This window comes from Corvus hawaiiensis, chromosome 8 (assembly GCF_020740725.1).
Source record: "Corvus hawaiiensis isolate bCorHaw1 chromosome 8, bCorHaw1.pri.cur, whole genome shotgun sequence".
NCBI lineage: Eukaryota > Metazoa > Chordata > Aves > Passeriformes > Corvidae > Corvus > Corvus hawaiiensis.
The window spans coordinates 29615396-29630515 of NC_063220.1; the positions used below are offsets into that span (position 1 = coordinate 29615396).

At 41.5% G+C, this 15120-nt stretch overlaps 1 long non-coding RNA gene across 2 annotated transcripts in view; it reads right to left on the bottom strand.

The window, feature by feature from the left end:
• LOC125329723 overlaps positions 1–12616 on the bottom strand; it is a 381901-nt gene extending 369285 nt beyond the window's left edge. For both annotated transcript variants that reach the window (XR_007205241.1, XR_007205240.1), the window contains exon 1: positions 12568–12616. This is a non-coding gene — a long non-coding RNA (uncharacterized LOC125329723). The remainder of the gene's footprint in view (positions 1–12567) is intronic.
• Positions 12617–15120: the final 2504 nt, after the last annotated feature.

Below are 15120 nucleotides of genomic sequence, written 5' to 3' on the forward strand. Positions count from 1 at the left end.
CCCTACCCTGGATGAAATACCTCGCCCAGAGCTATTCACTGTTCTTCCACAATGTCACCCTCCTCCCCACTAACTTCTCAGCATGTACCACTTTGCATCTACATCAAAATGAAATGAAAGTAAAATGAAGCTAATAAATATGATGTTTTGGGGTTTTTTAACAAAAAACCCCAAACCCAGTAACTCCTTCCCCACCACACAGATCTACAGTCTCAAATACAAGACATGAAGTCATAAGAACTTGGGACAAACTCTTTGGGCCCAGAATTCTCTCAATTCAAACTACCCAGCTCCCTGCTTTACCTCTTAACCTGGCTGATATTCAGCAGTGATTAGTATTGGAATAACAGCAAGGCTCATTATGGATCACAGAAAATATCTTCAGACAAGTGTGATAGGACATCAGGAAAGAAGCCAAGTATTGAGCTAATTTAATGGAAATTCCAAACACAAAGTAAAAGAACAGGTCTGAATATCTGCACTGAGAAGGCCTTAGGTGTGATTGTTGTTCCTTGCCCTGCATTTAAGTCTGAAACGCAACCTCTGTGTAAGCCACTCTCCTCCAGATAAGAAAGTCTGATTTGAAGTGCATCCTGCATCCTTTGAAAGGGCTTGTTCAGATGAACAGATGGAGTTTTCTACGAGGAGAAAGGTTTAGCAGCTCTCAACTTTGAAGGAGTCTTCCTGTACCTTCAAGACTCAAGTGTCCAAATAGCAACCCAGAGTAACCTCTCCTGCTTCACAACTGAAATGGTTTGAAAAATATACAATCAAAAAAGGTGCTTAGACTGAAAGGGAAGAGGGAACAAAATTATAACACCTTTTAATTAAAAAACTCACTATTTTGACTAGAAAAGAGTGGGACACGTGCTTGTTTACAGAATGCATTTTTACACCTCCTTGCAGGGCTGAGTAACTCCATGTCAGAGGATTTTCTTTGGAGAAGAAAACTTGTGGCAAAACTGCTTTCTTAAGGATGCATTCCCTCTCTGCCTTATACAAAAAAAAAATTAAAGAATTCTTTTTGTTCATAGCCTTTCCCATTTGGTGCCATTAACAGCACCTGCATAGCTGCAGGATGAATTGCCATTTTAGTAGAGTGCTACAGTTCAGATCCTTGACTTAGTCCAACAAGACTATTAGGAGGTGATTAATGGACCATTTGCTTGAAAGACAGGAGGACAAATGGTTGATTTATCCTCATCCCAGCTGGCCACCTATTTCCTCAAGCAATCATGGAATTACTACAGCCATGAAGGCAGCAGCCACTATTTCTTCTACAGGCTGGAATTTTAATTGAGAAGGGAACTCTCAGAGCCATTGGGAAGGAAAGCAGTGAGCACCACAGGCCCTTTGATAAATGACTACACAAGTCACCTGAAACAGCTGAGCAGACACCAGTTCCCTCACCAGTCACAACTGCCCAGAAGCACCTAAAGGCCCAAAAGGTGTTTTTAGGAATGACAAAGTAAATAGTACCCAGGATCACAGAGATGGACGAGGTGCAACAAAGGCAACTTCTTTGGCTTCCAGACATGACATAGAGCTCATTACCATCCCTTAAAAGGGGGTTGAAACATCTGATAGCTGTGAAGAGATTTTGCCTGGGAAGTCATGCAAAGACATTTTTGACTGAATGCATTTTGGCATATGACTGTTACAAATGTGGCCAGTGAACATGTGCTCACGTGCAACAAGTGTGCATGCTGAAGTCGCTTTTGTACAAAAGCTGGTGGAAGGCAAATCTGAAACTAAGATCCAAGGAATGTTCTCAGCTCCAAGCTGCTTCTCAGAAGTTGGAAGTTCAGACCATAATGATGTGATGGCTCCTTAATGGCTTGACACTGCTATAGAAATTCCTGACTAATTCTAAAAATCTAAAAGCAGCACTAACATTTTATAACAACTGCCCAGGCCGAGGGCAAGATAACAAGCATGAACTACATCTCCTCTATCTGTAACAGTCCTCAGAGCTGCTGGAGAACTCCGTTTGGGAAAAGCAGACTGGTTCAGTCCTCCACCCTGCCTGACTACTTGAACCAGTGATTTAAGGCAAAAGGCTGATGCATTTTACTGTCACTCAGAGGCATCCAGACCCTAAGGCAGAACATTTCTCAAATAGAAAGACTGAAAGATTTTGGAGGCCAAAACCTAAGTTCTTTAAAACTGTCTATGCATATTTCCCTGTTAATCATGCTAATTAAGTTCTGACACTGCTACTTAAACCTGTGTGATTTGTCTGAAACAAAGTAATTAAAATTTTTTTGTACACTAGATTGAAATAAAAGATAAGTTTTTATAAAAAGTAGGTTTTGTTCCTGTAAACATCACAGGGTTAATAGGAAATATCTAGGTTATAAAAACACAGCTTTCTTTTTAAAAGCAAGGAGCCACCATAGATTCAAGTCTTATCACCCACCACATCTATAACCAGGACAACTGAGTTCTTGTCATTCCCTTTGTTTCCTAAACATACCTAAAATTGAACTGCTTCATGGGGCCTTTCATGGGGTGGCCTAAAGGTGGTTATGAAATGCTAGATCTTGCATTAAATGTTTCATAAACACAAGATCCTTACCCTATTATTAAAAATATTTAGGGCTTTTCTTCCTGTTTGTACAAAGCCATACTGACAACTGTTGAGCCCCATCAGATGTGGAAGGAAGAACACAAACACCAAGTTAGACTTCAAGTTTATCACTTCTTATTCAGTTCCCTGGTCCATCAAATCATTTCAGGATATCTTTAACCAGCAGAGAAGTCCCAAGACAAAATCAACATTAAGGAAACAATTGTTTACCAATGTGAGACCTAGAGCTCAGGTTGTACTGCAACCTCCCATCTCCCCTGCCTTTGTAAAGACTTCACCTTCCAGTTCCTCACCCATCCCTGGCACACACATGTTTTTCAATTAGTTAGCTGTGAAGGTGCTGGTGCAGAACCAAATTTTCCTTTCACCACACATTCACAACAGAAATTCACCATCTGGTGGCATAAAGCAGACAGTCCCACGGGACACAGCACACAAAAGGCAGGAGGGTCTGCAGCTCTTCAGACTCAGGACTGGACAAATTGCCATGGCTCAGCACCACAGCTCTCTGCAGTGTAAAACAGGTTTGTGTCCCCATTCAGCTGGGCAGCACACCTGGATTTCCTCCAGCTCCTCAATTTCATCCAATGTATCTGCTCACTTCTCACAATACTGTGTGCTGTGTGGAACTGCCAGAACAAAGTAGTCCTGGAAAGAGCTGAAGGTTTTGGGCTTGTCGTTGGGTGGGGGGAGTTGGGTTTGAGGTTTTGGTGTTTGCAGCTTGATTTCAGGGTTTTGTTTGGGTTTGTTTCATTCTAAGAATTTTAAAACCAAAAACAACAAAGCAAATCCATCTTTTTTCTTCCCCCACTGCCCGCCACGACACACCAGCAGCAGCTATCTCTGCAGGACAGAAGATGTGCACCCCACCCTGGGAGAACCAGGCTGCACTTTGAAAGAACTTGGCTGCTTTTACAATAGTAGCTTCCACTTTTATGGAAGAAGCAGGACACAGACTGGAATGGCTTTTCCAGACAGGAACAGACAATGCAGCAGGCTGCTCTATCCTTGCCACTGCAACACTCCAGCCAGCATTTCATTATGCTTAAGTATGACAAGTGACATTGTACAGCTGCCTTTTCCTGGGACCTTCACAAAAACCAAAACTATCTCAATAAGCTCTCCCAGCAGACAAAACTGAAAACTATTAAATTGTACCAGAATAATACAGTTTGTAGGGATTGCATTGGGAGCAATAACCTACATCTTACTGTACATTATCCTCCACGTGCAGGGCTTAGTAGAGATCACTGAAGAAATTGGTTAAAATGGAGCCTGTTATTTTTGGCACCTGAAGTTACCTGTTGCAGGATATTGCTGTGAATATTAGAGCCATTTGGCCAGTCATAGAAACAAACAAGTGTTTTCAGCCACTCCATAACAAGACCAAGGGACAGGGTATCTCCTGAATCCAATTACTAATTTCAGTTAAATCTGACAACAAGATCTGACAAGGTTAAGTACTTAAACATTTAATGGAACTACAGCCAGCAAAGGAGGTAATTCCTAATAATTACCTCCTGAAAGGCTGTAATGTGAGCTCAATTCATGATAGGCAGATCTTGGACTCCGTGCAAAGAAGAGACATTACTGAAACTCCAAACAAAAGATGTTTTAGTTGTTACTAGAAAACTTGAACCACAATATATATTCAATATGGAAATCTGACTTTAGTTCTGCTGACAGTAGAGCTGCTTAATCAGCTGTGTCTGCAGAACACTGATTAACCCTTTCATCTTTGTCTCCTATATTACATATATCATTCCAGATAAAATTACTGCCTTGAAATGCAATATTTTTCTGTATTATTTTTTCTGCTTCAACAAAAGTGCAGCATTGGTGAGGTGAAATTTCCAAATTTAACAGGATTTGTTTTGTAGTCAGCATTTATTTCCATGCATTCATTAACAACTAGGGGATCAAAGAGAGAAAAGAAGGAAGTCACCTTACTCCATTTCACATCTCTGTGTTTGGTGGAACAGCCAAGGTTACATCTGCCCATCTTATAACCTGCTCTTGGGTGAAAAACTTCTGATTTTATCAGTCTTGAGGGAATCTGGCTGGAGCTGATTTCTCTTTCTGTGGTTGGCCAGAAAACTTGCTAAATGGTGGCATAAAGAGTTCATAGGCTGTGCCAGCCACAAGAGGAAGCACCTCAATCAGACTGAGCTCAGTTTTATTTCTTTGGCCTTTTTTTTTTTTTTTTTTTAAGCAACAGCCAACAAAAGCTATGCTCAAACTATCAGTCACCTGCATTATTGTATTGTGCTTGTAAATATGTGATTTACAGCAGGGAAAAAAGCTTCGTTTATTGCTATGTACATGAGTAACGTAACAGCCATAAAGTGAGTGCACATCCCACGTCAGCACACTGGCATATAACAGCATTTCCAGGTTTCCAACAGAAACCTTTCTTAGTTATTACTTCCTTCTCAGGAAGGCATCATGATACACTGACTCTTCATTATTAAATCTGTTTTCAAAATATTACAGCTGTTATAACCTTTTTGGAGGAAAGTATTAAAGACCAAAGTGAATTCCACACTTCCCTCACAAAGACATGATCCAGTCTTTGGACCACTTATTTAAAACAAAAAAAAAAATGTTTCCCCATCAAAAAGCAAGTAAAAATAAAGGAGGTAGCAAGAAGGAAGGAGACAACTACTGGTGTGAGAAATAACCTAAGCTAAATCAGGAAGATTTGATTATATCCAGTGGTCAAAACAGTATTCCAACCACAATCCATTCTCCTTTTCCTTCTCTGGAAATTCCTCTGGCAGACTGACTGCACATCTCTCTCATATTATTTGATATTTTACTTTTAGCTGAATAAACCTCTTGACTTCCTGCTTCAAACTCCTCCCAAAAGTCACCCTCAGTGTTGGATTTTTTTAGTACCCAGTTCACTGCTCTTTCTCTCCTCTGCACACAGCACTAAACCCAACAGAACAAAAAGATCCAGATCAATACTTACAACTCCAACTTGCTCACAAATACAAGGAGTTCGCCAAAGCTTAAATGATCCATCACACCAGTTTGAAAGCCCAACACTGCTAAGGAAATTTTCTTGTGTCTGTAGAACTGCTAAGGATTAGTGGGTTCTCCAAATATCTGGCAATTTCACTCCTGAATCCCCACTACTGGAGCATCGCCTGTTTCTGTGCAACATTGCTTCCTGTGTATGAAATATTTCTTCGTGTGAATGTATTTCTTCTCGCATTGCTCATTCCACACTGAGCTTTCACGATCTGCTTTTCCATCTTGCATATTAATGATACTGATGGGCTCATTCTGTAAGTGCTTCTACATGTGCTGCACTGCACTTGCCAAGCCATTCTGTTGTCTCTGAAGGGACTCTTGTGTACAAAAAAGGCACTGAAAACATTTGAAAGATAGCAGCCTGACTTTACACACTGATGAAACAATCCCAAAGAATAACACAGCAGCAATAATAGCAGCATCTGATCACCACTGATGATCTCAACACCAAGATGTAGGACTTGGTTTTGAAGGGCATGGGAAAGAGAGGCAGAAGGAAATATGCCAAGGACTGCTGTAGACTTCTCAACGATTTTCAACACATTCAGGTTCTCAAAAAGTCCCTTTGAAACAACTGTGGCCTAATAATCAAAACAGACTTAATGTTGTCCTTGCCTTTTCTGCCCCCAAGTTTTAAAACAATAGACTGAGTACAACACAGTGAACCTGTTGCACATACCCTTAGCCAAGATGAAAGGGCAGTTCTGGTTCTGTCTTACATCAGCACATAAATGTGAGCATGCATGGAAGAAATTTCAACACCATAGGAGCCATTTTCCTTCAAACCACAAAACAAAATTACTGAGGCAAAGTAGCTTCTCTTGCAGGGGGCTGCATCACTGGGACAGAATCCAAACCAGGGGTGTTTTGACGCATGGTAACTGCAAAACATGGCCCAAACAGCACAAGGCTCATTTAAAAAACTCTACTTCTTCCAAAATGAAATGTTACCTTTTCACCTTAGATTCCCAGAGCCCACAGTACTACTGATCATCTCCCCACAGTTTGACAAGAGGTCACTGACTCTGTCATTTGTTAGACATGTAAGTGGAAGTGTCTGCCCTGTTTCTCCAACAACCATCTCTCAAACCTTAACTAGAACATCCTCACTACACTTAGAACTCTACAGTCATGAGGAGAAGAGGAGCATCAAAAGCATCCTGTGACTAACATTGACTTCTTAAACAGCTCTGAGATATTCTTGATATGTAATTGTGTTTGCCTTCTGATGCATGACAGACATCAAAATGATGATACGAGTGTGACAGTGGTTCCAGCAGTACTGAGAATAACTGTTTATGATCCTAAACAGCTTGACTTACAGAAAAATTTCTAGGTCTGTAAAGTTCAAAGTAGTATTATTTCTGACACTTGATGCTACCCTTTTATATTTTCAGAGCTTCATGTTCCACTCCTGTCACAGAAACTGTTTTTTCCTGATATTTTGTACTGTTCCTGTGCCTTGTAGCAGTTCATCATGACTGACTTGCTCTGCAGCATCTGAAGAAGCCTGTAAGCAAACGTTAACTGAGGAAAATAATAAAAGGAGCTGCTTGAACCAGTTCAGATTCAAAAGCAGCTGCACTGTGGCAGGACCCAAAGACCATCTGCCCTGGCCCTGCTGTCCCACAGCACCCTCTCACCTCACACTGCTCCCCAGAAATCACACAATCATTAAGTTTGGAAAACCCCTCTAAGATCAAGTTCAACCATTAACCTAAGACTGCCAGGTTGACCACTGAACCATTTCCCTAAGCACCACATCCACATGTTTTTGAACACTTCCAGGGATGATGATTCCACCGCTTCTCTGTGCGGCCTGTCCCACTGCTTGGCCACCCTTTTGGTAAAGGAAATCGTGGAGTAATATCCCAGAGCCAGCCCCAGGACTCCCAGTCCAGCACTCCAGGATCCCACAGGTGGGGACAGCCCTGTCTCAGGGCCCCTGCCCCCTGTTGCTCCAGGTGCCCCCACAGAGCCCTGGCACACAGTTCTACCAATGCCACAAACCCACCTTCTCCCAGAACCCCACAGGGACAGCAGGGACCCCTGGCACCCCCTGCATCGCAAAAACAAACCAAAACACACCCACACTCCCCTCTCCTCCCTCTTGCCCAACTCCACTTGTGTGCAGGTTCCCAGCACCCCTCAGAGCCCTCAGGGAGGTGACACTGGCAGGATCCACTGCCCAGCCACACCTGCTGAGACACGAGATGGTGGCACTTCTGCCTCCACGGCCACGGGTCAGGAGGTGTCCCTGGCCACAGACATGAGCTGACCAGAGCAGCAGGTTCTGTTCTCAAGCAAGACTAATAAAAAAAAAAAAGTGGTTTTATTTTGGCTGCTTTTAGGACCCACAAGGCATTGACCTCCCTTCTCTCGCCTCATCATAAACTCAGAGTTTAGATAAATTCCTGACACTTGGTTCATTTTTATCAGGGTCCCAAAACAGTGCTGCTGTTTGGAGAGTGTGCTGTCAGAAAGTACACCCACTTCAATCCCAATTACATAAATCGAATATACATGAGCAGCGCTAAAGAAAATCTCAAAACACCACATAATTCAGCCTTCAAGCTCTATACATACATGGTCCAATTAAATTCATCAATCCCCTTTGCTTAGGATCTTCTTGAAAAAAGAACATGGGAACTGTATCTGATTTAATTTCAGGGCTTCAGGACAATTCCCTTTGTTGGTCTTGCCCCTCACCCTCACCAATACAACATCCAGTTCATAACCAAGTAAATCATCCTGATCCCTGCAGGTACCCACTAACCCTCCATCATAAAACTTCAGATTTAAGCTATGAAAAAACCTAATATCAAGCTTTACACAGAGGAAAACACATGTAATCTGCCCCATCATGAGTCTACTTAAATGCAGATTTCTGCTATCTGCTACTCTTAAGTATCCTTACCTTTTTCTAAGATGGACTCTCTTAAAAGCAAATACTTCATCTTAGCTGCACCCAAGCTCATATTTTTAAGAGCCACCATCTAAGCCTGAGCTCAAGTCACAACACTTAATTTTATTTTTGAGAATAGTACTGGAAAGAAAGTAATATAAGTGCTACCATTTAAATTCTACAGAAAACAGGCTGTACAAGCAATTGAGGAAAGGAAACAAAAGGCAACAAGTGCTTTGCCTTGCTTTCTAAGAAAAATGAGTGCCTGATTTATTTTAAAATAAGATCTTCATGAAAACCTAGTACTGCAACTAGGCTCCAGCATCTCAGTCTTTTACCTAGAAACATAGTTTAATGTTTGAGTGCATTTCCCACACACACATCCAAGGTCACTGAAATTAGAAGTGGGCCCAGTTCTGTGAGAATCTGCCAAGATAGTAAGAGAGATCCTAACAGCATGATGACCCAGAAGGTATCGTAAGCCACTAGAAATCACTTTAGTCCAAATATCCTGATACCAAGGAACTGAGAACAGTCAAAAAACATTTGTGTGATTTCTAGAGCACTTTATCTATACAAAAATTTCACCCTCCACTGCATTTCTGTCTTCTAAATATTTCCTAGTGTTATTACCAACATGGCCATTTCAATGATGGCCATGAGAGCATTGGCTGCTGAGAGATACTAAATCTCATCATTGTTCTTATTAGGGAATTTACTATTATCAATGAGACATAAGAATTTAATGCTGACAAAATTAACTTTTATTGCTAACATTCATCTCTCTTACTGGGACCACATCTTCCAGTGTTAGGGCCATGTCCATTTACAGAAATTTATGGGCCCACGGCAACACTTATACCCTGCACAAGCCATTTTGAGCCCTTACAGCTGCTTCAAAACCTCCATATGTATCAATGAAGACTATTTTCACTTTTCATTCCCCAGGAACTTGGCAGAAGAAAAAAAAAGAAAACCCCATCATTTTCATATGTATTATTTCTGTGCAGTAATAGTTTGTGGGAGGAGACATTGACTTGATAGCACCTCAGATCTTTTAATGTAAATATTATCAGTTTTGTTTTGTAATTTCCTCTATGCATTTTAGCTTCAGAGAAGATGCCTTGGTATTCCTAGCAAAAATATATGGAAATGTCTCTTAACTCTGCCATGGAGTCATGGCTAACATTGCATTGTTACCACCACTCACACAAGTCATTCACTTCATTATTATTCAACTTTAAAGGGATAGCTTTGTGTGACAGTCATAATTTTTACTTCTTTTCAATTTTATAGCTATATGTGCCATTATTTAAATACCAGCATTTAAAATGTTGCCTTGTACTGCTTCAATTGCACTACCTAGTGTCATTTTGGAAAGGCAGACCTACCTTCAACTTCTGCTGGGTAGTAGCAATTCTGAAACAAGCTTTGGAGAGTCATGGTTTTTTGAATGAGGAGAGAAACAGCAGTCAGGAAAGGCATTCCCACTGCCAAGAGCACAGTGTTCTTGCTTATTTTTTAGAATGCTTCCACCTTTTCCCCATAGCAGGAGGGTTTTAACCAGATGACTTTTAAGTCATCCAACCCAAAGCACTGTATGAAATGTTTGTGTCTAAGCACCTGTCCGCAGGCTTTTGAAAGTTTAACTTAGTAGAGATAACATACAGAAACACAGAAAATGTCCTTTCTAGAGACACTGCTGTGGGATGAAAGGTAAAAGACTGCACCTGCTTTTGGAGTGACCCTTTCCTGTCCTCTTTCCTTCTTTAATTCACATCTACATCACTTAAAAGAAGAAGCTAATATAGGATCAGGATGGTGCATCAAGCTGATAATTCATCATCCCTTTCCTCTCCACAAAGCTACAATCAATGTTGATCTGGCAGTGATTCCCCTCAGTGTCCAGAGAGCAGGAAAACACCTGTGCCTTCCCCATACCTCTGTCCTTGAAGGCCCTGGGGCTGCCCACACATTTCCGGGAGCCCTCAGGCTGCTAACAGAGTCTCCCAGACCCTGAGCCATGAATTGACTGTCCAGTTCACAGGGCCCTGTCCTTAAACTTCTTTCAGACCAGGCACCCTTCCAAGGTTTTCTCCACAACTAAGTTCTCATGGCAGGAGAATTACTGGGCAAGTCACCTGTCCTCTACATTAGGGACAGGGCACTTTCTCAGGTACTGAGGCAGAAACTTGAATGGACTTTTCCATCCTTATCTTCAGGCCAAGTTTCCCATTCTAGCACCAATAAACTCAGCTATTACCTGCCTGAGTCAGGCTATCTCACACCATGGTTGCTTAAGGGATCTTAAGGCATTATATACATATGTACACACACCTCTTGCCACTCTAACAGCCATAGAAAGGGCCCACATCCAAAACACCACCTCCAGTTGAGTGTCACATTATTGGGTTCTTGTTCCTTCTTCTCCCACTGCCCTAAGCCCCTGCCTCTCTTTAATTTTCTTGAAACCTCCTCATGTTCATTAATAGCCAGCTGTAAATAAATCACTTCTAAAGAAAAAGCCCAGAAGGTCAAATCTGCCTTTCCAAAACGACAATAAGTAATGAAATTGAGGCAGTACAGGGAAACATTTTGAATGCTCATAGTTATATAATAGCACACATAGTTATGAAGTTGAAAAGAAATTAAATATTCTTACATAGAAAAAGCCCTGCATCTCTGCAGTTGCGTTTTCTCCACCTGACCACAGGACAAGACAACTGCTCCACTACCAAGACAGCAACTAAAACTATGAAAATCAACCTACTTGACACAAAAATAGCCCTGCAAAAAGTGAGGTAATACAGTGACTTCAGACACTTAATATTTCTTTCAATTTTTGCTATACAGCTTGCTTAAATGTTTCTATTGTGATGTGCACCAAGGGAACATTTACTAGACCTGCACTTGGATGGATGTAGGTTTTCATTTACCTTCAAGGTTATTTTCATAAAAGCATTACATTTCTCCCTTTTATCACAAAGCTGCCGAGTACTTCAAGTCCTCCATCTGCAACTTATGAGTTACAATACAATTGCCAATACAGGAAACGACAGACCATGTCTAGTTAGGAACATCATCCTCCCCTCCTTGCACCAGGAGAATGCTACAAATGAGTCATTATGGAAAGTGCTCAGCAAGCCAAGTACTGCACTATATGAAATTTGGGAGCTTACTTTTCTCTCAGAATAATAAATTAGTGACAACCCTACAACAAACAGTTCTTCAGTTTAATCTGAAGAATTTTATTTCTATTAGACAGAAACACTAGTTTCCTTGTATCTTGCATCTTAACCTCTTCTAATTATCTCTCATGCTATGCTTCCTAAATCTCCACACAGAAAAGCTGCACTCATATGGAATCCAGTTAGTGTGTTAGCAGCACAGGATGCTCAGGGATGCTGCGATGGAGAACTCTAAATGGGCAATATTTTCCATCTACTAAGGCAGCCCCTGCTCCCCACAAGTCTGCCAAAATATGTTTTCAAACACAGACAGAAGTTTAAAGTGCTCTAAGAAACCAAAAAATAGCTCATGGGATCACAGCTAGTGCTGTATCTCATTTCTCTCATCCCAACAGCCCTGGAAAGAGCAGTAGTTTGGGGCTGAGAGGCCCAACACAGTCACTGCTGATTGGGGTAACTCCAGGGAGAAAAGAAAAGCCACCATGGAAGAGGAGAGAGGGACCACAACTTGCTAGCACAAGGAAGCCACGGGCAGAAAACTAATCTACATTTTTCACAGTAAAAAAGCAAAACAAAGGCTCCCAGACCCTCCTGAAGGCAGGCAGACTGCCATCATACAGACTCCAGCAACACTGGGCATCAGCAATTAGATCCTCTAATTACCGGAGGAGACAGCATTCTCTTCACAGGAAAGAAAAAGAGACCCTAGACTCTCAGCCCCCCCTCACAGTGATACCTTACACTTGGTAAATACATCTAGCCTATTACTTAGATATTATTTTAAAAATCAAACAAAAAAAGCCCAGACAAGAAAATACCAAAAAGCCTCCTAAAAAAGTACCCACCCTTTCCCAGTCACCTGCCAACACCAGCCCTCAGGAAAGCGCTCTGCTGGCTTTTCATCTCCTCCCCTAATCATCATCCACTAATTAATAAACAAGGTACAGCTGTTTCCCCTCCACCCTGACCTTTCACCCAAAAGAACCAGCAAGTTCCTAATAACTTACACAATCAGGAGAATTGATTGCACCTGTTGCATCAGTGCTGCCCTCTCCTCAATGCAACTTTAATATTCGTGCACGTAGCCAGGCGTGCAGTGTGGCAGAAGACATAGTTCTTAAAAATACACTAATAGCCAATACATTGCCCTAGGCCCTAATTGCAGATCCCCTCAGCAACAGAGTAACAAGATCACCTGTCTCAATCCCCTGTAATTTGGAGCCAGCTGTAATGAATCTGCCCTGATTAGGAAGAACTTGACGCAGAGCAAGTTTTACCTCTCTTCACTTGATCACTTCAGTCAGTGGGAAACTGCGTGTTTATTGCCACTTTTAACCCTCTATTTAAGATTAATCCTGCTTTCAGCGTTGTTAATTCTTGTTATTTTATCTGTGTTGTGGGCTGTTAATGGCCTTAAGCACGTAATTTCTCTTTCCTCTTATTTGACAGGTCCTGACTTTTAGGCTTCCTGAGAAAGTGGTTTGGGGACACCTCTTTCAACAAGGCTTTTCTAGAGTGCAAAGCCCTTCCCAGAGCTCTGCAGTGAGAAGTGGGCGGGTACCATGCTGACCTCAGAGCTCTGCAGCTTTCAGGTGCAACCAGTGCTGTCCGTCACAGGAGCAGCTCCATCTAAGGAATTTTTTTGGTGGAATTGGTTTTAAAATGCAACGATCAGCATACAGTTGAGAACTGCAATTTTAGTTTTCAATCGAGATTTTATTCTGCTCGGCACTGGGCTTGATCCAGGAGCCTGTGGATTCTTGTTCTAAGCAATCTTTCTGTTAAACAGAATGTGAGCTCAAAACCCCTGGTTTTCTCTTCAGCATTTTGTTCCCGATTTGCTGTCCAGCACACCCACTGGGGTAAACAGCAATTACACTGTATCATTTTGAACTGAACCTCACCAGTCCAACATCATCATTAGAGAGGGTCATGATATAACCCTTCTGGCAATTGGTATCTCCGCTAAAACTTATTGCTGTCACTCATGATAATTATCTGTAAGAACTTGAAAAGGAAACAATTACTGCTGTACCAAACCACTCAGTGGCTCCCTGATTTTAAACTCCACTGCAGTTACATCATTTTGACATTTGTCAAGTGACACATCAGAACAGAAAAAGCACATTTAAAGCTGAAAAGTACCTTTTCATTCTTTATATCTGATTTCCGGATCTCTGAAGAAAATGAAAGCTTTTCCCTTGGTTTCTAGCTGTATATTTTAGCAGTTACATTGAAACAATCAGTGGAATCTAGTTTCCTTTTTGCTTTCTCAACAGCAGCTACACATAGCCTTGAGTCGGAAGACAGACTCAGTCAAAAGGACAAAGCTATTCAGTTTGAGATACTATGCCACTAACCAGCATCTATAATAAGATGATTCTAATCTAATTCTTGCAAAGATTTTTGTGAAGAAATTAGCAGACAAATAGATAACTTTAAATTAATAGATGTGTGGGTGATAAAGTGTTCAACCAAAAAACTGGGAAAGAAGGAATGGCAAATCAAGGTATAATTTAAAAAATCTGCTTATTATAAGGCTGTGGTTTGGTTGGTTGTTTTCTTTTTCTCAAGCTGCCTTCTGGAGGAGGACAGCATTATATCTCAGATTTTGCCCACATAAACTGGGTTCTAGAGAGATACTTGTTACTTATCCGTGCATCATTCAGACAGGGAAACCAGATCCAGAATGAACTCAGGCATAGCATACAGATCTGAATGATTTCTGTAAAGACCTCTGGAGTTCCTCTGCCTTCCCCTGCTCCTCAGAGATCTCTCTGATGCCTGACGAAACTGTCAAAGTCACAGCATGAATGAGGGGAAAGGAGAGAAACCACCACAATTGTTCAGTGGGACTCCAGATCCCACTGCATCTTCATGCACCTGGGGGATTGTGGAGTGTGGAATCAGCTGGCAGCTGGTTAGAGCTGTGTCACTGCAGCCACATGAATCTCTCCTGAGCATAATCAAGCTGCTGTCTACACTCACCAGCCTGCACACCCATGTGCCCCCCTCCACACTGCTCACGCAGGAGATTCCTGTGGAGTAACAGCAAAAAAATTCAGCATCAGATTAAAATGCTGACAACAAAACAGATCATAACACCAAATCCACTGACTGGAGCTGAACCTGGTGCAAGGCGTTTGCTAAGCAATCTCTTGATTTTCGTCTCAGCATTTCTGGATCTGCACATGAACAATGAATTCCTGGCTCTTGAGATATTTGCTACTTAATCAACAAACACACATCTGGAGCTTCATTTTAAAATTCATAACTTTTTTTCATTCTGAGATCTTCTGTGGTTTCTACCTTCTTTCTCTTTAATATCACTCTTTCTATTTTCCTTATTACATATAGAAACCAGAAAAACAGAAACCAAGTGCATTGTTTTCCACCTG